Raw genomic sequence first — 24732 nt, 5'->3', positions numbered from 1 at the left:
TGGTTTGTTTGTGAGAGAGAGGTGGTTGTGGTATTTTTCTAGGGTTTGTGTTTTTGTCTGCACACTTAAACGATGAAGATGAAAGGGTTCACATTTCAGTTTTAGGAAAGATCAATATAGTCCCTCAACTTTGAAGGTTAATTAATTAATTAGCTTAACTTGGTTTAAGTTGATTTCCTAGAACTAACCCGGTTATCTAAATAATCTTTAAATTATTTAAATTAATTAATTAATATATTGATTTCTTTTTTTTTAATAAAACAAAAAATAATAATAATAATAATAATAATAATAATAATTTATTTCACAGATAATTAACCATATAAAAACTTTTCGACGGTTAATTAATTCGCGTAAAACTCTACGGTGGTTCAAGTTTAGGATTCGAATTTCAAAACGGGTCGGATTTCGGGAATCCATTTTGACGGATGTTACAACCCAACACCTTTTTGAGACGATTAGCAAGAATTTTAGAAATAATCTTATTAATCATCCCAATGAGCGTAATCGGCCTATAATCTTTAAGGCCTATAGGTGTTTTAACCTTAGGAATTAAAGTTATAAAAGACGACCCACAACCGTTATTAATAGTACCTGACTCGTGAAACTCATTCAAGATTTTAGAAAAATCCTCTTCAAGAAAACTCCAAAAACGCTTCACAAAACGGAAGTTGAAACCATCAGGACCGGGAGCCTTATTAGACCCACAGTCAAACACCGCGTCTTTAATTTCTTGGCTAGAAAACTCAGTAATCAAATAATTGCTATCAGCTTCATTCAACATTTTAATACCCGTGCAAATTAAAGGAGGCCTCTCCGCATACACCTCATGGAAATGAGCCCGGAAGAAACGTAATACCTCCTTTTTAACCAAAGAAGGTTTAGAAACCCACACGCCATTCACTTCCAATCCCGGGATAGCGTTTCTCGCCTTTCTACCATTTACCATATTATGAAAAAATGAAGTATTCTCATCCCCGAGCGCCGCCCATTTTACCCTTGACTTCTGTTTTACATCTAGGTAACGAAAATAATCAATTTCTTCCAGATTTTTTTTGCACTCGGTCCAAACCCACAACTCCTCCTCGTCCAATTCTTTCTCCTCCATTATAACTTCCATCTCCTCCTTCTCTGCACGCAGCCGAGTTTCAATCTCTACTTCTTTCTTTTTCACTTGTTTATACCAACTCCTTAAACCACTTCTAAGTCTCCTTAATTTTTTTGTTAAGACTACATCTGCTGGACCACTACCAATGTTTTCCCCCAAAATACTTTTCTATAAAGAAATTCTTTTGTTCCATAATAATCGTTTTCATTTCATTTTGGAAGATTAATTTGAATTTCTATTTTCGGAAAATTAGTTTGAATTTCTTCTTGTTTCCCATAATAATCATATCGTTTTCTTTTACGTATAAATGATGCTTTATCCGTGTTGGTTCTCTGATCAAACAAATATCTATGACCTACACTTTGCTGTGGGGCCGTTAAGCTGAATAAATAGTAAACGTAAAAATGATGAATCACATATGCACATTACGACATGTTAATTTGCAAAAATTAGAACGAAAAAGTAAAATATAGAAAAAAATAACTAAGTCGGCTTAGGACTCCTTAGTTTTGAGGGAGTCGTTAAACCGTAAGAAAATTGACATAATAACGTTGAGTCACACGCACGCATTGCAGTGTTTTAACTCGCAAAATCTAGAACGAATTGTAAAACGACAAATTTGTAAAAGCTGTAAAATATAATGAACCAAAGTTGAAAGTGGAAAAGTGTTGGGTTAAAATAGAAAATGTTTGTAACAAATATGTAACAGATGAAAGCTATAGGGTTAAAATTGTAAAATATGAAAACTATGGGGGTTATATAAAAAATGAAAAGGATTAAAAGTCTAAAAGATAAAAATTAAAAGAGTTAAAAGAGAAGAAAAGAAATAATGTTGAGTAAACTGTCATTTTGGTCCATGTGGTTTGGTCAATTTTGCCACTTTAGTCCAAAACTCAATTTTTTTGCCTCTGGGTCCCTGTGGTTTCAGTTTTATTGCCATTTTGGTCCAAAAATGAAATCAGGTCATATTTGTTTTATAAAATCCTGTTATTTTGTCATTTTCCGCAGGGGCAAAATGATCATTTCTTTTTTATAAATAAATACCATATTTTATAAGACAAATATGACCTGATTTGCCCCTGAGGAAAATGACAAAATTGCAGGATTTTATAAGACATGTATGACCTGATTTCATTTTTGGACCAAAATGACAATAAAACTGAAACCACAGGGACCCAGATGCAAAAGGTTTGAGTTTTGGACTAAAGTGGCAAAAGTAACCAAATCTCAGGGACCAAAATGGCAGTTTACTCAATAATGTTTTTAGGAGAGATGAAATTTTTATAGGGTGTACCTATCTACACACCATTTTGCCTATTTACACACCAAAAAATGTGTTTTTTGTCCTTATATGCACACCCTGCAGTGTCGAACTGTGGCCAAAACGCGGCGTTTTGGTCCTGTTAACCAGACAAAGACTGATGGGTGTCTGACGAGTCTGTTGACCGGACCAAAACGCCGAGCTTTGGCCGCGTTTTGGTCCTATCAACCAGACAAAAGACTGACACCCGGTCTGGTTGACATGACCAAAACGCGACCAAAGCTCGGCGTTTTGGTACGGTCAACAGACCCTTCAGACACCCGTCAGTCTTTGTCTGGTTAACCGGACCAAAACGTCGCATTTTGGACACAGTTCGACACTGCAAGGTGTGCATATAAGGAAAAAAAATACCTTTTAAGGGTGACTATCTACACACTTGGTGTGTGTAAATAGTTTGGCCCTTTTTTTATAAATTACATATGGTAAATGTAATCATTACTAGCTATTTAAGATGTTATCCTTATATTAATTTTCGAAGCCTTTGAACACTAACTTATTTTTAAATATTTTTGAAATATATATAGTTTTTTTATACTTTTATTATTTTGATATTATAATAATAATTATTTCCTTACTTTTTAAGTTGAATAAGTTTTGTGTCAACCGGTACTTGTATCGAAAATACATGTATGGTCCGGTTCGTTATTGGTACATGAAAGTAAAAACTAGCACTAGCCTGGTACAATTATCGATACATGAAGGTAAAAACCAACACCAACTTTGTACAGAAAACCCTAAAAGTCAGTACCGAAATGATTTTGAAAATCTTTTAGTTCGGGAAATTCGGTACTTCTACCCGGTACCATTTGCTCATCTCTGATCATGGGTACCATACGAACAACAACGGTATCGTACAACTTTTTTATTGATTTTCTTCAACTTTTAATGATTTTTTTTTCCGGTTTCAGGGGTAGGAATGAGCTCGGTGCCAATCGATATCGATATCGAAAATACCGGTTACTGTACCAGTATATGAAGGTAAACTGGTAGGCGCCAAAAGTCGGTACAAATCCTTATATTAATTTTCAAAGCCTTTGAACAGTAACTTATTTTTAAATATTTTCAAAAAATATATAGTTTTTTTATACTTTTATTATTTTGATATTATAATAATAATTATTTCCTTACTTTTTAAGTTGAATAAGTTTTGTGTCAACCGGTACTTGTATCGAAAATACATGTATAGTCCGGTTCGTTATCGGTACATGAAGGTAAAAACTGGCACCAACCTGGTACAATTATCGATACATGAAGGTAAAAACCGGCACCAGCCTTGTACAGAAAACCCCAAAAGTCAGTACCGAAATGATTTTGAAAATCTTTTAGTTCGGGAAATTTGGTACTTCTACCCGGTACCATTTGCTCATCTCTGATCATGGGTACCGTACGAACAATAACGGTATCGTGCAACTTTTTTGTTGATTTTCTTCAACTTTTAATGATTTTTTTTTCGGTTTCAGGGGTAGGGATGAGCTCGGTGCCAACCGATATCGATACCGAAAATGCCGGTTACGGTACCGGTATATGAAGGTAAAAACCAGTAGGCGCCAAAAGTCGGTACCGAATTTGTACTTAAGATCTTTCGGTTCGGGAAATTTAGTACCGGTACCCAGTACCATTTGCTTATCTCTGACCACGGGTTTCATACGAACAAAATCATTACCATAAAATTTTTTTGGTTGATTTTCTTTCGGTTATCTTTTAGTGTTTTTTTCTATATCTTCTTTTTATTATTGTTAGCGGTTTTGTGCGCAACGCCCTCATAGTGATTTCAAAACACATGTAAACACAGACTAAATAACAAAATAAGTTCGCCGCAACGCGGTGACCGTGAAAAAAACCTAGCTGTAAATTATAATTCATTGTCTTCTTTTATTTATTAATTGTAAATCACTGTCTTCTTTTAATTATTAATCAAAACATAAATTTATGATCAACATAAAGTTAGTTGTTAATAGTTATTACCTATTAATATTAGATTATTGCTATTTTGTTGCTTGATCACCATCTATTTTAACTTTTAAAATCTTTTTTATTAATTTCCTCTCCTCATAGCCAAATAGTAAACGTAAAATCTTTTTATTAACTTGAAAAAATTAAAACGAAAAAGTAAAATATAGAGAAAAAATAACTAGGTCAGCTTAGGACTCCTGAGTTTTGAGGGAGTCGTTAAACCATAAGAAAATAGACATAATAACGTTGAGTCACACGCACGCATTGCAGTGTTTTAAAGGAAGGATAAATCAAAGGTGACAGAACAAAGCACATTTTGCCAAAGTTATTTTTTACACATGATCTACAAAAGAATGGAGATATTATTGTCCAACAAATTCGTTCCAGCGAAAATTTAGCAGACTTGTTCACTAAATCATTGCCGACCTCAACATTCAATAAGTTAGTTCATGGGATCGGGATGCGTCGACTCAAGGAGCTTAAGTGATCATCATCAGGTGGAGATAATACGCATTGCACTCTTTTTCCCTTAGTCAAGATTTTGTCCCATTGGGTTTTCCTGAAAAGGTTTTTAATGAAGCAACCTTAAGCGTATAGAATTGATAATCAAGGGGGAGTGTTATAAATAATATATTATATTATGATTATCAATTCCTAATATAGTCCAACTTGTTCTCCAAGCCTTTTCCCCTTATAAATACTCAATGTATTCTAATGTAAAAGATTCACCATTAATATAAACATCTTCTCTCTCCTAATATCTATTTTCCTCTTCTTGCTATTAGGCTTTTTCATAACATTGAGCAAATATTTTTAGTAAAACATGAATGAGATGTTAGGACTCGTGCGGTTGTTCATTGTTCTTCAATCTTTGACGTGAAGCTATAAGTTGAAGTTTCTGTTTAATTAAAAAAAAAGTTAAGTGTAACAACACCCATTCTTTTTGTCTAAAGTGCATAATTTATATTTAGTTGACTTAAAAGAACATATTAAACTATACTAATTAGAAAGGTTAAAACCCAATTAGAAGGGTTAAATTAGGATTGTATTTGAATTCGCTATTCAAACTTGTAGAGCTACTACAATTCGATGACATATTTTCAGAAAAAAAAAAAGCCAAAATTTGATGATTAAAAACATCAATGACATATATGTTTATCTTATAACTAATTTGATGGCATCACGTATGGTTAAACTAAATGCACTCTTCTTTTTTACTTGTTATACTTCTTCATTCTATATATGTCTCGTATTGCGCATTTATTTTCCAAACAAATCACATTTTATATGTTTAACTAAGCAATTATCTCCTCTAATTTATAATTTCTACACGTAAAAAGAAACTATATTTGATATTACTTTTGATTAATAGCTTTTACTAAAATTGTACTTTTCTATAAAGAATAATCATCGTTTTCATTTCATTTTGGAAGATTAATTTGAATTTCTATTTTCAGAAAATTAGTTTGAATTTCTTTTTGTTTCCCATAATCATATCGTTTTCTTTTATTGGTAAATGATGCTTTATCCAACGTGTTGTTTTTCTGATCAAACTAGTATCTATGACCCACGCTTTGCTTCGGGGCCGTTAAGCTGAAAAAATAGTGAACATAAAAATGATGAATCACACTTGCACTTTACGACATGTTAACTTGCAAAAATTAGACCGAAAAAGTAAAATATAGAAAAGAATAACTAAGTCGGCTTAACTCCTGAGTTTTGAGAGAGTCGTTAAACCGTAAGAAAATAGACATAATAACGTTGAGTCACACGCACGCATTGCAGTGTTTTAACTCGCAAAATCTAGAATGAATTGTAAAACGACAAATTTGTAAAAGCTGTAAAATATAATGGAACAAAGTTGAAAATGGAAAAGTGTTGGGTTATGTAATGCCCATAAATTTAAAATCATTTTTCTAAAAATAAAATAATAGTAATTATTTATTAAGGAAAACCTAATTGAGACACCCAAGTAATTTGGCATAAACCCTAAAATTTTTAGAACAATCAGAATCAGGATCAGGCCCCCTAAAACTCAGGGGGGGGGGGGTAAAACCTAGTTGATGATTATCCTTCGAATTCGTTGTCTAAATTGAATTTACTGAAACTGTCGACTCACCTAAGCTAATTGGACACGTACCTACCCTACCCTAAAAAAGACATCCCAGGCGATACGCGGGAGATTCCCCGAATTCTTCCGCGACACGCGGGAGATGCAAATTTTCAGTATAAATAGAGGGCCTTGGGACTTGAATCTGGAAGTTGAAACGACGTCCAAATTCTCTGTAACCATCGAGTTATAGCGAATATCGTTCACAAACACACACGATTCACGAAGTGCTGCCACAATCAGGGTAATAACTCGATCGCTATTACGATTCAACGTCCGATCGATTATAACTATCCAACGATTATCCGAGTGTTGCTCAAATTGAGCTTGTACTTTGATTATTCGTCGTGATTTCAACTTGAATATTTGAGTGCTGTTCGAATTCGGACTATGCTCTGTTATTCGTTGTGAATCCGATTGAATTGTTAAGTATTGCACTTGTTAATCATTGTGAGGGTTTAATCTCGTGAATTGACGTAAATGCTGTATTAAGTTACTAACCTAGTTTGTGTGCATGTTAATTAAATTAGGTTAAAAGATTAATCAGTAGTCTAAACTCTGCCCGTATAAATCTAAAATATTAGCACAAGGTAGCTTCACTTTGGAGTTATTAAGGTACGGATCCTTACCCCACTCTTTATTGCTTCATATTCAAATTGTTATAAAACCACTAAATTACTATATCTGTTAAAAACTCCTCACGTCTTTGATTATCGATTCATTTGACAGTCCGTTCGATTCCTATCCTAATCATTTGATTTTAGCTTTCATGTCATGCGATAGTATTATGTTGTTATACTCATTATCGCATGTTCCAATATATGTTCCGTTTTGTTATGAAAATAAGTTTTATAAGTTATGTGAATAAGACCATTTGTACTCTGATACCCTGAGTATCGCTTCTCGTGGAGTGTCCCGCGAGCATGTTGTTGTGGCATCAACATCATGTGCTCCATCCGTGACGGAGAGATCAGTTCACGGCGTCTCTTAAGTACAAGTGTGGTACATAAGGCTATTAGGAGGCGTATGGATCGATCCTAGGATTTAAGTATAAGGAGATGGATAACGGGTATGCCAATTCGCCATCTCATGTGATAATTATGCAGGAGTAGCTACCTGTGTATTGTCACGTTTTAAGTTTGCTCATGGGTACATCCGTAAGATATGATGATGAAATTTCGTTCTTGCATCGTATCATTTTCGCATAAAGTTCTATCCGGACAAGATTTCATATGAAGCATTATTTGAGCCTAAAATTCCGTACTGAGCATTCGGCTCATTCCGTAAACTTTTTGTATATACAGGTCCACAGGTTACTTTGGGAGGGGAAAAGAGAGAAGAATAAAGCCTAGGAATAAATCTGAAGATGTTAGTTAATTAAGATGAATGTCTCCGCTTGTATATTAATCTTAGTTTTAATAGTCGTGTGGTTGTATCTTTATCAAATAAATAAATGGAATTATGACTTTTGTTTATGTTACCGTTATTGTGACACGTCAGCCCTTCCGGGTTGGGGTGTTACAGGTTAAAATAGAAAATGTTTGTGATAAATATGTAACAGATGAAAACTATAGAGATAAAATTGTAAAATATGAAAACTATAGAGGTTATGTATAAAGTGAAAAGGGTTAAAAGTCTAAAAGATAAAAATTAAAAGAGTTAAAAGAAAAGAAAAGAAATAATGTTTTATGAAAGATGAAATTTTTGTAAATTCATAGGGCAAATGTAATCATTACTAGCTATTTAAGATGTTATTTATTTATTAATTGTAAGTTATAAATCATTGTCTTCTTTTATTTATTAATTATAAATCATTGTCTTCTAATCATTTTGATAACTAAAAATGACAACACCACAATGAGGCTACTGATTTTCTCTCCTATATATGTCACATATGTTATTGATCCGAAATTCATCGATAATTCAAAGAGTATATTAAAACACATTGTAATTCACTCTAATAAGGTGATGGACTCATAAATGACATTGGTTTGTTTACATATGTGAGTGTTTATCTATGTGCTTATTTCTTTAGGGCATGTTTAATGTATGACTTATAGAGTTGTATATAGTATGTCTATCTAAATCTTGTATGTGCTTCTTTTGGATTATATGATGGATGGGAGTAAATGATGGGTGGTGTGATAAGGTGCGAGCGGTGGTTTTGAACTTTTGATGACTGAAATTAGAGAATTTTTAATTTCATACGACTATCTTAAAAATTAAGATAAGAAAATGTTAATGAAGGGTTATTTAAATTTAATTAGCATTTATTAACCGTTTTTTGACAGGTGAAATTCACAACAGACGGCTAATTCACACCCGCAAGATGCAGGTCCGCCACCACTCATTAACAGGACTATGTTGTCTGAACCGGGTCCACGCCTGGTCGAGAGGGGCGTTACGCTGTCCCCGAGAAAATTTCAAGCCTCCTGCCACATGACAGGAGTTGCACCCTCCACAAGAGCCGACCCTCTGAAGTAAATGCACTGTAGTAGAAAACTCGGGTGGGATCAAGAGTCGAATCTGATTCCTTCCCCATCATTTCCAATGCATCAACCAGCTGGGCTGGAATCCTTTATTAAAGATAATATTATTAAGCACATGTTATCCACCTCATAAATAGTTATTAAAGATAATATTATTAGACCATATTATTAGTGTGAGACCACGGGCTAATTTAGGGTGGAGGGAGTGGTTGCGGGGACTTGATCGAGGAGTGGGGTTTACCGAGTGGGGAAGGAGTGCCGGTGGTTGTTCGGTGATCGGGGAAGAGGAGAGAGGTGGTGTAATCGGTGAGTATTCATCGAGGAAGAGGAAGAGGAGAGAGTTGGGAGAGAGAGTGTTAATGGTGGGCCTCAACCCCTTTCAACCAATCACATTTTTTTAAAATTGTTTACCACTCTCCATGTGTTTGACTATTGCTGGTGATTGAGTGCAAAATGAGGAGTGAAGTGGGGACTTAACATGACATGACATTATTGATTAGAAAATAAGTTAAACACTCCCCAAATGGTGACCACTCCCTCCACCCTTAGGTTTCTAGGGTTTCATATATTCTATATATAATGTAATCTTATTGAATAAATAAAGCATTCAGTCTTTCACAATCTTACATGGTATCGGAGCCAACATAGGCTCTATACCGTTTCCGCCGCGTCACACACAAATCACAAAACCCTAACCGTCACCACTTGTGAAAAACCCTAGACATAGCAGCGTGCTGCCACTGTCGCCGCCGCCCTATCTGGCTACCGTTTTTGTTTTTCCATTTGAAATAAAGTCTCGGCTTCGATTCAAGATTTCAGCCGACCACAATTCTTTTTGCCGTCAAAGTCTCTATTGCAACCTATCTATCCTCGTAGATCACTAATATTGTTTGGAAAATAGATTTCAAATATTTCATTTCATTATATTACAATTGACCGAAGGCATCATTGATAATGATCAGTATTTAACTCATAATCTATATATGATAAAAAGGAAAGCGAATAAACAGTGATTTTTTATTATTATTAAATTAAAATTATTAGTATCAGTGTCTGTCATACATGTCTTACCCATTTACATGTGTTTTGATGTTTCAGCTCCTCATCTTCCACCTCACCTGCCCTTCTCACAAAAGATACGCAGCCAAAAAGAAAGAGAAACAGGAGAAAGGTATTAGAGATAGAGAACATAGAGAGAAAGATATGCGGAAGATTTAGCGAGCCCAGAGCCGGTGAGTCTCCGGCAACCGGCCCCCACACGGCGACTTCCGACGAGCCTAGGGTTCAGGTGTGAACCATGATGACGGCGATGTGGTGAATCTGCTTCAAAAACCCCGTCTTGCTTCACCACTCCAGATTTGATGACAATGACGGCGGTCAACCGGCTAGGTTCCGGAAGGTTCCGACAATTTCTGGTTAGCCCTTTTCTCTTGCATGTTCACTATTTGGTTGGGCCGGTTGCCCATGATCCTTTATCTGGCGAGTCATGTTGATCTGATGAGTAGGTAACCTCCGGTGAGGTTCCGGTGCCGCTAGGTCTCTGTTGTTCGCCATCACACTGCACATTCAGACTTCGTCTTGGCCGGTGAGTTTTTTTTTTTTGTTTGCCTTTGTTTTCAGATGGTGCTTTGTATTGGTTTTTGGTTGAAGAAGATGTAATATGATTGTTTTGAATTAAGTTTATAGTATAATGTAAGAAATTGAATTGTGGTCTTTTGTGTGAAAGTTTTTTCTTATAAATAGTAAATTAAACTCGTGTATGTTTCAATTGCACATGAATTGAGCTTGGTTTAAGCATATTAATTCTGATGTTCAAGTAAGAGATCTTGAATTGAGCTCCAATTTATTTCAACTTGTGTTTTAGTTACATGTAGATAGCAGATAAGCTAAAAAATGTCATGTAGATGTCTGAGACTGTGAAGTAGGACTAGAGGCCCCTCAGTACAAGGCGAAGCACACATCGGCTTAGGTGAGGTTGAGGCTAGGTGCAAGAGAAAAGGGCTAACCGGTTGTTCTGGCAGTTCCATATTTGTTTAGTTTGTGTATTCCGTGCTTTGGATGCATTAAGATATCTCGACTTAACTGGTAATCCAAGGAATTTGATTGATTCACTATGAAATAACTTTTGCTAATTTTTTATATGCTTGATTGATTTTGCATAGTGGATTGCTTTGTGATTTTTATGGATTCTAATTTCATGTTGAATATACTAAAATGTACATTGTTGAAACAGCCGCAAGTAAAAGGTGAGAGAGAGAGAGAGAAGCAAGTAGGCGGTGGTCGTTTTGAAGTTCTTCGGGTCCGGCGAGAAGGAGAGCTGCAACAGCAGCTATGATTTTAAGTAGGGGTTCATTTTCCCCCATCGGTTCAGCTCGGCCAGAACCGATGATGATGAAATGGCGGTGATCACTTCTGTAATTAACTCCAACAAGATCGAAGACCATCATTCTCATCCTCCATTTACAAAAGTGAGAAACTAAATGAGAGAGAAACAGGAGAAAGAGAGAGAACAGTAAGATAGAGAGAGATCCGGAACGGTGAGCCTCTGGTAACCGTCCGGGATGTAGAAACTGTTGGTGGTGTCGGTTTAGAGGTTGTAGTGGTGAGCTCCATGAAGATTCAGAGGGTTCGGTTCAGAGGTAACAGTGATGAGTTCCGACGAGTCTTAAGGTTCCGTCGTGAATCATGATCACAGTGGTGCCGACCACCTGGTCTTTTACATAATAGGCTTGCAAGTGGCTTCTTTTAGTTTGTAGTTAGATTAGTTAGATCTTCAAGATATCGGGTGACTTATTGGAGAGAGGTATTGGCTTGAGCCGTAGTATTACCGGAGTTATGGGGAATTGGCGTGATATTCGAGTCTGGATAGATTATTGGTTCGAATAAGAACCTCTAGCTTATAAATTCTCGGGGTTCTTTAGTTTAGAAAGTAAAAAAGAATTGCAGCATAACAAAAAGACTTAAGATGGAACCAAGTGGGTCCAAATGGATGTGGGCCTCGTCTAGACCGCCTAATGCTTGGTCGGAAGAAAAGGAGCTGAGACAGCTGGATGTTTTGAAGCAGGCAATTGTGTTTGGGCTGGGTGAAGACAACTGGCTCTGGGCACGATAACGCAAGGGGTTTTTCCATGCGCCTGCCAATAGAAATATGCGGTATAGTTCAGTGCTTTGCCTGGTATGTGGCGAGTATAGAGACTCGGTGTAACACGTGTTCGTATCATGTTTCTTTAGTCAAAAGGTGTGACAAATTGTTTACAAATGGTGTAAGCTCCAACAATTTCTGCCATCCAAGTTGGTGACCTATTTGATATGCACAAAGTCTTTCCAGTTCTCAAAGAAGAAAGGTAAAATGATTAATCATTAATGCCATTTGTTGGGTTACTGTGTAGTGTTTATAGAAAGCCTAAAACACATTGTTTTTTTTATCAGAAGCCGCCTTTGCTGGTAAAAGTTATAGAAGAGGTCAAGGTTCTCGGCTACTTATGGATCCGGAACCGGTCAAAGGCCGTCGCTCTAACCTGGGAGGATTGGAAATTGTTTAAAGTGTAATTTTGGCCGATAAGTTTGCTGGTATGTAGAGTGTATTCTCTGGTGGAAACATGTGTAATATTTGGTGATTTGGGTTTAGCGCTTTGCTTTCCCATGCGAATAATATAACTTTTTGTTTGTTTAGAAAAAAGTTTTTATGTTTTTAACTATTTTGTTTGTCATGGTGTGTGAATATTGTGCCGGCACTATAATGAACTTTGCCGCTTCTGCGCCGCAGTGCGCGCGATGATTACCACTAGTTGATTGAAAAAGAAAGCAATTTTCAAACATTGTGTCATGTTGCCATTGGTTGCCGTAATGAAAGTTTAAAGAGATATACACACAAAGCAAAATTGTAGTATACACAACGTAGATTTCCTATGGTACGTTGTGCCAAATCTTGAATTTCTTTTTAGAGTAAACTGCCATTTTGGTCCCTGAGATTTGGTCACTTTTGCCACTTTAGTCTAAAACTTAAACCTTTTGTATCTGGGTCCCTGTGGTTTCAGTTTTATTGCCATTTTGGTCCAAAAATGAAATCAGGTCATACTTGTCTTATAAAATACTACAATTTTGTCATTTTCCTCAGGGGCAAATCAGGTCATATTTGTCTTATAAAATATGATATTTATTTATAAAAAAAGAAATAATCATTTTGCCCCTGCGGAAAATGACAAAATAGCAGGATTTTATAAGACAAATATGACCTGATTTCATTTTTGGACCAAAATGGCAATAAAACTTAAACCACAGGGACCCAGACGCAAAAAGTTTGAGTTTTGGATTAAAGTGGCAAAAGTGACCAAACCACAGGGACCAAAATGGCAGTTTACTCTTCTTTTTAAGTAGAAAGTTGACATTTTTTAGGTGCAAGACCATAAAGCACAACCTACTACACTTCCTTTCTTTTCTATGCTAGAAACTAATCGACAGCTGTATATTATTGGAGTTAGTTTTTGATTCACACAAAGGGCTATTGTTTAAATATGACTAGATTCTAGAATCGGATGCCCACCACTGAGTGCTCTCGACTTCGATTGTTGAGCTGTCAAAGGCCTTAGATCCAGGTTTGTAATCATGAGGAAGTGACGGTTTCATATGGTAATCAAACATATGAAAGAGTTTATCGACTCTATACAACATGATTTAGTTAACCGAGTGAGTTTTCGTAAATATTCATAAACTTATTGCATTAAATTATATATATTTGAAATTTAACTTTTGTATTTATTTGTTTTTAGCTTTGGAATGAAGAAGGCTATGTTGAAGAATCTCAAATTGAGAATTTAGTGGTAGATTTAATGTTGGGATTTATTAAAAAGATGTTTTGATCTTGTAAGCATTAGTTTGTGTTTCATACTTTTGTAATTCCGTATACTTGAACGGGTTGTTGGGTTGTTTAATACTAGTTAACTTTTGTGGTGAGCATGTGCATTGGTGTGTAATTGGAATTATATTGGGAAATGTTACTAAAAATTCTGGAATTTTGCAAAAATAATAAAAATTTATATTTTTTTCTTGTCTTATTTTTTGGTGCTACGAGATTTATTTTTTGGTGCTATGTAGATTTGTTGTTATTTGACATGTGTGAGTTCTATATTGATTTTTTTGGTGATGTGTTTGGAGATTTAATGGTGGTGTTGAACAACACCAACAAATTCCATTATTTGATGGTATATTTATTGGTGCTTTATGCTAAAACATAAAATAAAGCACAAAATACATCACTAAAAAAGTTATTTTTTACTAGTACAACCAGAACATGAAATATGGATGAAGAGTGTGCGTCGTTTATTATAGACTGAATGATCATGCATTCAAAGATCACATGCAAGGTCCAAATTTATTGTATTGTTTAAATAGTTAGAACTAGGCAAATGCGGAAATAATAATTGATATCAGAACAATACAATATATTTAAGGGGTATGCTAAATATATCCCTCTTATTACTTTTTATACTCTCTTTTCATAAAATCATAAACTTGTAATATTTACCCTCTATACAAATCATCATTTAAAAAAATATTCGCTTTGTTACAAAACAAATTCAAAAGTGTAAAAAAAGATGACATACGATTTTTTTAAATATTTATTTTTAAATTTTTATTTAAATCATATTTTTTAAAAGTTTTCATATATTGTTTCTAAAGACACTTTTTCAAATAGTATTTTGATTATGTTTTTATTGAACATCTTTACAAATAAATAATAACATTTTTCTTATAAAAATAATAAAAAAAGTTTTGAACTATCTTTTTTGAAAAAAAGTCTATATTATGTTTTTTCTCGTCTAGTTTGTATTTTAAAGGTCTTACTTTTGTTGGTGCACTTGTGTCTGTACTTTGTCTGTATTCGGTCTGTATGTAACGATGTCCTGTTTTGTGTTGTAAGTTGACCAAGTCAACCATCCTCCGGTTTGACTTGGACAACAGATTGTATGTTGAAAGATGTTCTGATCGAAGGATAGCTCCTCGAAGGATGGTGTTAATCCTTCGAGGTGCACGAAAGATATGGTTCGACTGATTAGACCTCGAAGGATGATCCTTCGAGGTCAATGCTGATCATTCGAACAACTTGTGATCGATAGATGATCCTTCGGACCATCTATCGGAACCTTCGGATCCTTCGATCAGGCATCATGGGCTGGGTATATATATACCCATGCAGTGTATGTGTGAGTCAGTTCTGCCATTTGCACATCCGAGAGATAGAAAGATTTGAGAGCATTCTGTCCAGAACTCACACACACACTTTGAGAGTTTATAGAACATTTCTGTAAACATTGAGCTTGTAACCGAACCCCCATTGCATTAATACAAGTTGTGTTAATCGGTGAACTTGTGTGTTTGTTTCTCTACTTGCTACTAACTCGGTTTGCTTGCTAGCTTGGATTCCGCACTCGCTAGTAGGTTTGTATAACAAGGTTTAGGTTCGTAATCCTCCGCGAAACAGGGACCTACAAGTGGTATCAGAGCTTGGCTCTTTACCTTGTTTAAAACCGGGTTTTTACAAGTTTTGGTGTGTTGAAACACTTGGTTTTTGCACCTGTTTTTACTTGGTTTCTTGCATTTTCTTTGTGTAAAAACGTGTCTAAACTAACCGGGAGTGTTTAAAGTGGGGTTGGGTAACTTGAAAACTTGTTTTTGAGTAACTTTGTGTTTTCCGGCGAAAGCTCCGGTTAAACTTCCGGTGACTGGTTTGAAGATAAGATTATCCATTTTTGGCATAGTTTATTTCAAATCTTGGTTGGTAAGATTGTTGTCAGCCTGCCATACCCTTTTGCCGAAAGTTGACTTACCAACCAATCACCTTTTCACCAACCCGTCATATCTGTGTCAGTGTGTCAGTGCTCTTTCGAAAGATATCCTTCGACTTCGAAAGATATCCTTCGACATCGAAAGACCATCCTTCGATCAGTGACAGCTCGATAGATAAACATCTTTCGAGTAGTCCTTCGAAGTTCGAAACATATCTTTCGATCAGGGAATCTTTTCGAAAGATAGTTGTTTTATCTCGAAAGATAAGGATCTTTCAAGTGTGAATCTTTCGAGATTTTGAGTCTTTCGAAGCCAGTGCTCGAAAGTCAACAGTGATCCTTCGAACACTGTTGATCATTCGAACAAGTGTGATCCTTCGGAAGTTAGCTATTCGAAAGATAAGTGTCCGAAAGATAGGGATTTGACTCGAAAGATAAGGATCTTTCAAAAGAGAATCCTTCGAGTTCTTGAATCTTTCGACATCATTGTTCGAGATTCAACAGTAATCTTTCGAGTACTGTTGATCCTTCGAACAATAGTTGATCTTTCGATTGTGGTCAGTTTGTTGTTAACAAGTTTCTGTGATTTCAGATCCTTCGACCAGGATCCTTCGGCTGTGTATCTTTCGGATCATTCTTACTTAGCATTTATTTTGCTTATCTATCATGAATCCGAGTTGGTGGGGAAGTCCGGCTCCAGACAGTGGAAAATACATGAATACCAGTCAATCTCCATCATGGGCCGAATCTCCGGTATCTACATCCTCACAAACAAATGCCACTCCAGCTGGTCAATGGGCGTTTGTTTCAAATCAAACTCCGAGTATTCAAAGTCTTCTACTAAGCGAAAGTGAAACCGGAAGTTTAAACAGGCCTCCAAAGTTGATGCATCTTAATGAATATCCGGGATGGGTTGATCGTTTCCATACATACATTCTTGGTCAAAATACAGAGTTATGGTTGCGGTTCACTACAGAATTCGATCAATCTATCGAGATTGCTGCTTCTTCGACAGCTACATTTGCCGATCTTCCTGATGATCAAAAGAAGACGTATGACTTAGAAAAGAAAGCATACGCTATTCTCACTCAAGCACTGAGCAAGGATATTTATCATCAGTTCGTCAGTTTCAAGACTACGAAGAAGCTGTGGGATGCATTGAAAACAAGAGGAGTAGGTAATGAAGCCACACGTCAACTACGACGAGATCTACTGAAGAAAGAATTCGATGGCTTCACATGTATGGATAAGGAGTCCTTGGGAGATATGACAAGCCGTTTCTATCACCTACTTACTGAGCTGACCAACTTTGAAGTCACAACGACTCCAACAGAGGTGGTAAAGAAGTTTGCCGATGCATTACCTCCTCAATGGAATAACTTCCTGGAAATCTTGAAGTACAACGGAACGTTGAAAACTACAAATATCAACGATTTCGTGCAGCTTCTGGAGAACAAGGATCAGGAAGAAACGTTGAAGGCAAAGAGAGTTGCAGTGCCACAGAATCCAGAGATGTATTATGGCACCTCCACTACTTCATCTGCAAAAGCCGGTTCACATGCTCCACTTCAAACGGCGTTTGTCACAAGCACGGATATGTATGGCAATCCAGTGCAAGTTCCTGTAAAGCCGCCTCCAACCACAGATCTGTATGGAAATCCAATACAACCACCTCCTCCTCCTCCTGCTCAACAACCACAATATGCGTGTTATGGAGGAACATCATCTGCTGCAGGTCAACAATCAAAGTCAAATCCAGTACAGCTTGACACTTCAAGTTTTTCTAAAATCAGTGTAGAAGTAGCTAAGGAACACATGGAGCTGCTTAACACTGTAGTGAGCGCGTACTGTGGGTTGATAGAGGGTCAGATTGGAAACATTAATCTGACACAAGAAGATTACCGGCAGATTGATAAGGAAGAGATGGACTTGATGGATATCAAGTGGGCCTTTGCGAGTGCTGTGAGAAGAGCAAAGGATTGGATGGAAAGTACTGGCAGAACCAGCTTGGAAAGTAAGCGAGACACCAAGTATGGGTTCGATAAGCAGGCTGTTAAGTGCTTCAACTGTGGTGAACGGGGCCATTTTAAAAGGGAATGTACAAAGCCAGCACAGCACGGGAATCAAAATCCCTTCAGAAACCGAGGCAACCAGCAGAATCAGAACAGAAACACTGAGCGTTCATTGGTGCCTGCAAATAACCAAACCAACCGAGCACTTGCAGTTCAGGTGGATGAAGGTTGTGACTGGTCAATCCAGTTGGGTGCTGATGCTCCTGATGAAACAGCATGTTTTGCTCAAATTGTGAAAGAGTTGGTTCACACCAGTGGTAGAGAATCTTCTGCCAGTGGTGGTGAATCGTCTGAAGATGAAGACTCTTCTGGTTATAGCAGGAGTGCTGATGAAGAATCATCCAATTCTGGTGATGATTATGTGGGTGAGACATCGAATGCAGCAATCGATGCAGATATTGATGAACATTTGGAGGAAGCTGCAGCAGAAACTCAAAGAAGATCTATTTTGGTGGATCAAGCTGCTTATACTTCGTCTTCTCTCCATTCAGCCTTTATGGCTAATGTCGACGGTTCATCAAGTCAGGTATGTGTCGATGAACCCACTGCTGTTAATTGTGATGAATGTGCTAGGTTGCATGCTAGATGTGCTGAAATGGAGAAAAGTATGTCTGAGTTGCAAGGCAAACATGATGCTTTACAAGCTAGTTTGTTTGACTTGCAAGACAAACATACTACTGTGAATGAGAATTTGAGTGACTTGCAAAGTAAGCATGACGCTTTGCAAGAAAAATATGATGTGACCTTTCTCCACAATCAGAAATTGACTGTGGATCTCTCAAAATGCACAGAAGCCAACATGTTTCATGAAAACCATGAAAAAGGATTTAAGTCAATGATTGAAACATTAAAGAAAGATAAAACTGAATTGACAAAAATGGTTTCAAGAAAACAGACGGACATTAATTTGTATATCTCTCGTCTTGAAACAATGCAAAAAGAGATGGCCTGTGTGAAAACCGAAAGTGATGCGATCCAACTCAAGCTGGACAGTTATTTGAGTTCTAGCTATGTGTTAGATCACATCATTGATGTTCAGAAGGAAAAGAGAGATGTCACATGCATAGGGTACAAGAAGTGTCCACCACCAGTGAGACATAATTATGATGCCATGCCTGATGAAGAGGACAGGGTTTTCTTTGAACCTTCTGTGCCTCTGGATGTTAAGGAGTTTGCTGCAGGACTCGGATACCAAAAGGAAGTATCCTCAGATTCAGATGTGTCAGCAGATACATTTGTGAGTGCTGAACAGAATCAAGATCCTCCAGTTGTGATTGAGGATGCTGATTCGTCTGATGATGAATCTGACGATACTGTCCCAGCAAAGTCTGATGCGGTAGCCAAAAATGAGGACATACCTCTTGAGAATCACATTCTATGTGATCCCCCTGTTCAACCCGCTAAGACTGTTGCAACTGAGTCCTCATCTGCAGAAGAGCCGGAGAGTGTGAACTTGCTGTACACTCTAGTTGGTGATGATAAAATTTACTCAGACAAAGATTTTCCCATTAAGAATGTTAATCAATCCTTAATCTGCAAAGTCTTTGAGAATTCGACGAGTAAGTTCTTGGGAAAGGCAGGACCTAAAGTTACAGTTACACAGTGTCCTCCTATTCCAAAAGCTGAAATCCGAAAGCAATTTGGTAACAAGAAATTACCAACAGTGCCAACACAGCAAAATCACACCAAACCCAAAGGTAAAACACCGGCTCAAGCTGACAAGAAGCCGAACCAAAAGAAGAAGAAAAAGGTTAACTTTGTGAAATCGACGGGAACGGACAAAATTGAAAAGTTTGAAAATCAATCTAACTTAGATTTTGTCAAGAAAGCTTTTGTCGAGAAAAGAAATGAACCAAGTAGTTCAAAACCCAGTACCTCGGGTTCACAAAGTTCAACATCATCGGCTAGACGATCACATGATTCTTCGGGGTTTGTAGAACGAAGATCATGTTTTGAGTGTGGAACCATTGGGCACATTATTAGAAACTGCCCATATCTTCATAAGCAGAAAGGAAAGGTTGATGATCCCCGTGGCAAAACTGACCGTAAGCCAACTGTTTCCACAAAACAAGATCCCCGCCTTGTAAAAGAAAGGGAAAAGAAACAGAAACGCCAACAGGTCAAAAAGATTGAAAAAGCGATTAAAACCGATGTGGTTCAAAAACAATCTGTTGTTGTAAAACCAGAAAATTCGAAAACTTCAAATCATCAAGAAGTTAAAATTTTAAAGAAAAACACTGGTGAAACCAAACAGACTTGGAAACCAAAAACGGTTACTGAATCAGGGGGACCATCACAATTCACCAACCATCAAAGACAAGAAGTGATTGTCATTGATGAAAATGGAAGACCCAAGACCACAATGGCTTGGGTCCCCATCTCCAACTAATTCATTTGAGTTCATGTGCAGGGTGCTTCAGGAGGAACTATCAGTAGTCATTGGATTGTTGATAGTGGGGCATCCAGGCACATGACAGGCGACATGAAGCTTCTCTATGACGTTAAATCTATTAGAGGAGGTTATGTTGCTTTTGCTGGAGATAAAGGTGGATACATTACGGGTGAAGGAATGATATCTAACGGGATTGTCAGCTTTGACAAGATCAATTTTGTGCAACAACTTGATCACAATCTTCTTAGTGTTTCTCAAATTTGTGACAAGAAATTTTCAGTACACTTTGATGCTAATGGATGTTATGTGCTGAAACCCGGCTTCAAAATTCCAAAAGAATGGATTCTCTTGTCGGCTCCAAGGATAAATGATTTGTACGTCCTTGACATGAGCCAAGCTATTACTACGTCTGCACAAGCAACTTGTTTCGTTTCTAAAGCCACAGAAAAAGACACTATCTCTTGGCACAGACGAATGGGTCACATTCACTTACGAAAAATGAATCATTTGGTTTCAAATGAATTGGTGAATGGTGTTCCCCTCAAAAATTTCCATCTTCAAGACGTCTGTGTTTCGTGCCAGAAAGGAAAGCAAACAAAGAAGAAGCACCCTACAAAGAAGATCAACACAGTGGCAGTTCCTCTTGAACGTTTGCACATGGATTTGTTCGGTCCTGTCAAGCACAAGAGTATTCGGGGTGATCAATACTGCCTCGTTGTTACTGATGATTATTCAAGATTTTCTTGGGTTGCGTTCATGGCACACAAGAGTGAAACCTTTGGCATTATCAAAAACTTGATCATTCAGATTGAGAATTTGTATAAGTTGAAGGTTAGGCGGATACGTAGCGACAATGGTACTGAATTTAAGAATCATTCCATGGCGGAGTTCTGCACTTCAAAGGGTATTCTTCATGAGTTTAGTGCAGCTTATACTCCTCAACAGAATGGTGTCGCTGAACGTAAGAACCGCACATTGATCGAGACTGCTAGGACAATGTTGGTAGAGTCGCAGCTGCCCATTCCATTCTGGACTGAAGCTGTGGCCTCTGCATGCTATACGTTGAACAGAGTCCTTACAGTCAAAAGACACAACAAGACCTGCTTTGAGCTTCTTCAAAAACGGAAACCAGATTTGTCTTATCTAGAACCGTTTGGAGCTCCATGCACAATCATCGATCCTAATGGAAAGTTTGGGGCAAGAGCAATTGATGGATACTTTCTTGGGTATGCCACCCCTAACTTACGAGTCTGGAATCTAGAGACTAAAAGGGTCGAGGAATGGTCTGAGGTCAGAGTACAAAGGCACACCCTGCCAGTCAAAAATCCGGGTCAACCTTGGATGTTTGAGTACGATGACTTCTTCAATTCGATCAATGTTGAAGCCGTTGAAGAAAATGCTGCGGCTAGAATGTTTTTCGAGAGTGACAATGCAACAGTTTCACCGGTAGTTCGTCCGATTCTTGTTAATCAAGAACCATCTTCTTCGGTGAACAATAATACTCTCAACAATGAGGATTTTCATGATGCAAACGAATTGAACGAATCTTCAGAGGATGATGAATTTCTAGATGCAGATCAGGAAGCTCCTACAGCAGCAGTTCATGGTACTTCAGAGGGTACTCCTCCATTGGATACACATAGAACAGCTGAGACTACTGCTTCATCCTCTTCGTCAATTCCGGGTCTTGAATTGGTTGTTGATCTTAATCTTAACAACCTGGGTATAAATGTTCCAGTTCCAGATAATCCAGAAACAAGGATTCATAATACCCATCCTCAACAAAACATCATCGGAAATGTGCAAAGTGGCGTTCAAACAAGAAACATGTTGCGAAACAACAACAATGCAGGCTTGTATGCAGCTATTCGAGAATCCGGGCAACAAAACGACTGGTCCTTCGCGTGTTATGTCTCACAAGAAGAACCAAGAACGTGGAAAGAAGCCTTGAAGGATAATGCCTGGGTTGAGGCAATGCAGGAAGAACTGCAACAATTCCAGAAGCTGGGTGTCTGGAAGCTAGTAGAGAAACCTGCTGGATACAAGAAGATTGGTACCCGTTGGGTTTTCAAATGCAAAAAGGATGACCGCGGAGTTGTTATCCGAAACAAAGCTCGTTTAGTCGTTCAGGGTTTTCGTCAGATTGAAGGGATCGACTACAACGAAGTCTATGCACCAGTGGCACGTCTCGAAGCAATTCGAATCTTTCTGGCCTATGCATCCTTCAAAGGATTCAAGGTCTACCAGATGGACGTGAAAAGTGCATTTTTACACGGTGTGGTTGAAGAAGAGGTGTACGTCGAACAGCCTCCAGGTTTTGAAGATCCTATCCATCCGGATCGGGTTTGGTTGCTCAACAAAGCTCTTTATGGTCTTCATCAAGCACCACGAGCTTGGTATGCAACCTTATCACACTATCTGCTGGAGAACGGTTTTCGTAGAGGTCTTATCGACTGTACTCTTTTCATCAAGGAACAAGATGGAGATCTTCTTCTGGTACAGGTATACGTTGATGACATTATTTTTGGTTCTACTAATGATGTCTTGTGTAGGGAATTCGAGCGCATTATGCAGGATAAATTCGAGATGAGTGCTATGGGGGAAATGACTTTCTTCTTGGGCCTACAAGTTCAACAAACAGAGTCTGGGATATTCATCCATCAGACTAAATATGTTGGTGACATCTTGAGCCGGTTCCAGATGTCTGATGCAACGCCCATTGGTACCCCATTGCCAACTAATCACGGAATTACTCCAGACTTGAAGGGAGAAGCCGTTAGCCCTTCAATCTATCGCGCCATGATCGGATCTCTCATGTACCTCACAGCATCAAGGCCAGACATAATGTACCCAACGTGCCTGCTTGCTAGATATCAAGTTAATCCGAAGGCCTCACATCTTGCTGCTGTTAAAAGGATTTTTCGTTATTTGAAGGCGTACCCTGACACCGGTCTGTGGTACCCTAGGGATAATAACTTTGAACTGGTAGCTTTCAGTGATTCTGATTTTGGCGGATGCAAAATCGACGGCAAGTCCACAACGGCTGGATGTCAGTTTTTAGGAAATCGCCTAGTTACATGGCAGTGCAAGAAGCAAACGTGTGTAGCTACATCAACATGCGAAGCTGAATACATTGCTGCCTCAAGTTGTTGCTCCCAAGTTCTTTGGATTCAACAACAAATGCGGGACTACGGTTTTGAATTCCTAACTACTCCTATTTACGTTGATAATTCTGCTGCTTTAGATATCACTAGAAATCCTGTGCAGCATTCAAAGACCAAACACATCGAAATCAAATATCACTTCATACGTGATTGCTTTGAGAAAAGGCTAATCGATGTTGTTAAGGTCCACACCGATGACCAACGTGCCGACTTATTTACCAAAGCTTTTGACAAATCAAGATTTGACTTTTTATTATTGGTAAACGGCATTAAGGTCAAGCAAGAGTAAACCCAACATCGGAAAATCATTTTTGTAAATATCTTTGTGTGTTTTAAATTTATCTTCGTTTATTGATTTTAGGGGGAGTAAATCCAAAAATCTGAAAATCCAAAAACATCGAAAAATTTCAAAAACACAAAAACAATAGAAAAACAAAAATGAGTTTCCTGGAGAGCAAAAGAGAAAATGATAGTACATCAGTGGTCTATCCAAACCTCTTTAAACCTTAAATGAAAAACGATAAGCAGCTCTATATAAGATGTATCGGTAGGCTCACAATCATTTTAAAGTGTGCAGGGTGATATAAACCTTAATCGACTGAAGATCAGGTGGGAACCATTCATTGGCATATGGTCTTAGTACCGAAATTTCGTTTGATAGATTGCCGAGGTTCTGAGATATTCGGTCTTTATGCTGCTTATCATCTGGGTATCATGGTTGTATCTTTTACCGAAAAATAACGGGGACGCAAGTCTAGATCTTCCATGATACTATACATACGTGTACATATTGCATTCTGCATTCGACCTCAATAAGTGATAAACAATCACATGTCCAAAACAAATAAGTGATAAAATATCACATTTTTCCGGGTGTCAAGTTCGTCTCTCTGCTGTACGGAAGTACTGACCTGTTCACGGACTTGCACCTGTGCCCTCATGCATACGAAAATCAAGTTCCTCATCAATAAGTGATTACATCACATAGGGCTTGTTTTCAAATCAAAATAAGTGAGTATCTCACAATTTATACGGTCAAACAGATGATAATCGGTATACTCACCGGTAAGATGAACTCTCGTGCATACCTTGATACGGGAATGTGTCGTGATGTGGATGAACACCGGTTGGTAAGTATAAATCATACCTTAACGTATCCCCTCGCCATGATTACATCTGATAAGTTGAGCTTAAGTGGACATCAATACCGATAATTGTTATAGGATGCTTATCTTAATGTTAACTAACTGAACAACAAGAGTGTTTTGGCATGACCGTATACTGATATGATTCTCTTACCCTCGAAACTCGCAAAAAGAATGTCTGTATATATTTATT

The 24732-nt window shown here is 37.6% G+C and overlaps 2 long non-coding RNA genes across 2 annotated transcripts; both read left to right on the top strand.

Annotated features, from left to right (window-relative positions):
• The first annotated feature begins 9953 nt into the window (after positions 1 to 9953).
• Positions 9954 to 12676, top strand: LOC110908310. Its single transcript, XR_002574508.2, has 3 exons — positions 9954 to 10566; positions 11215 to 12325; positions 12411 to 12676. It is a non-coding gene; the product is annotated as an uncharacterized LOC110908310 (long non-coding RNA).
• Positions 12677 to 13322: 646 nt separating this feature from the next.
• On the top strand, positions 13323 to 13934 carry LOC110905420. The gene is made up of 2 exons (XR_002573105.2): positions 13323 to 13667; positions 13751 to 13934. It is a non-coding gene; the product is annotated as an uncharacterized LOC110905420 (long non-coding RNA).
• Positions 13935 to 24732: the final 10798 nt, after the last annotated feature.

Source organism: Helianthus annuus, chromosome 14 (genome assembly GCF_002127325.2).
Source record: "Helianthus annuus cultivar XRQ/B chromosome 14, HanXRQr2.0-SUNRISE, whole genome shotgun sequence".
In the NCBI taxonomy this organism is placed as follows: domain Eukaryota; kingdom Viridiplantae; phylum Streptophyta; class Magnoliopsida; order Asterales; family Asteraceae; genus Helianthus; species Helianthus annuus.
Note: the sequence above shows the minus strand (reverse complement) of the source record. Positions and strands in the feature narration are given on the sequence as shown.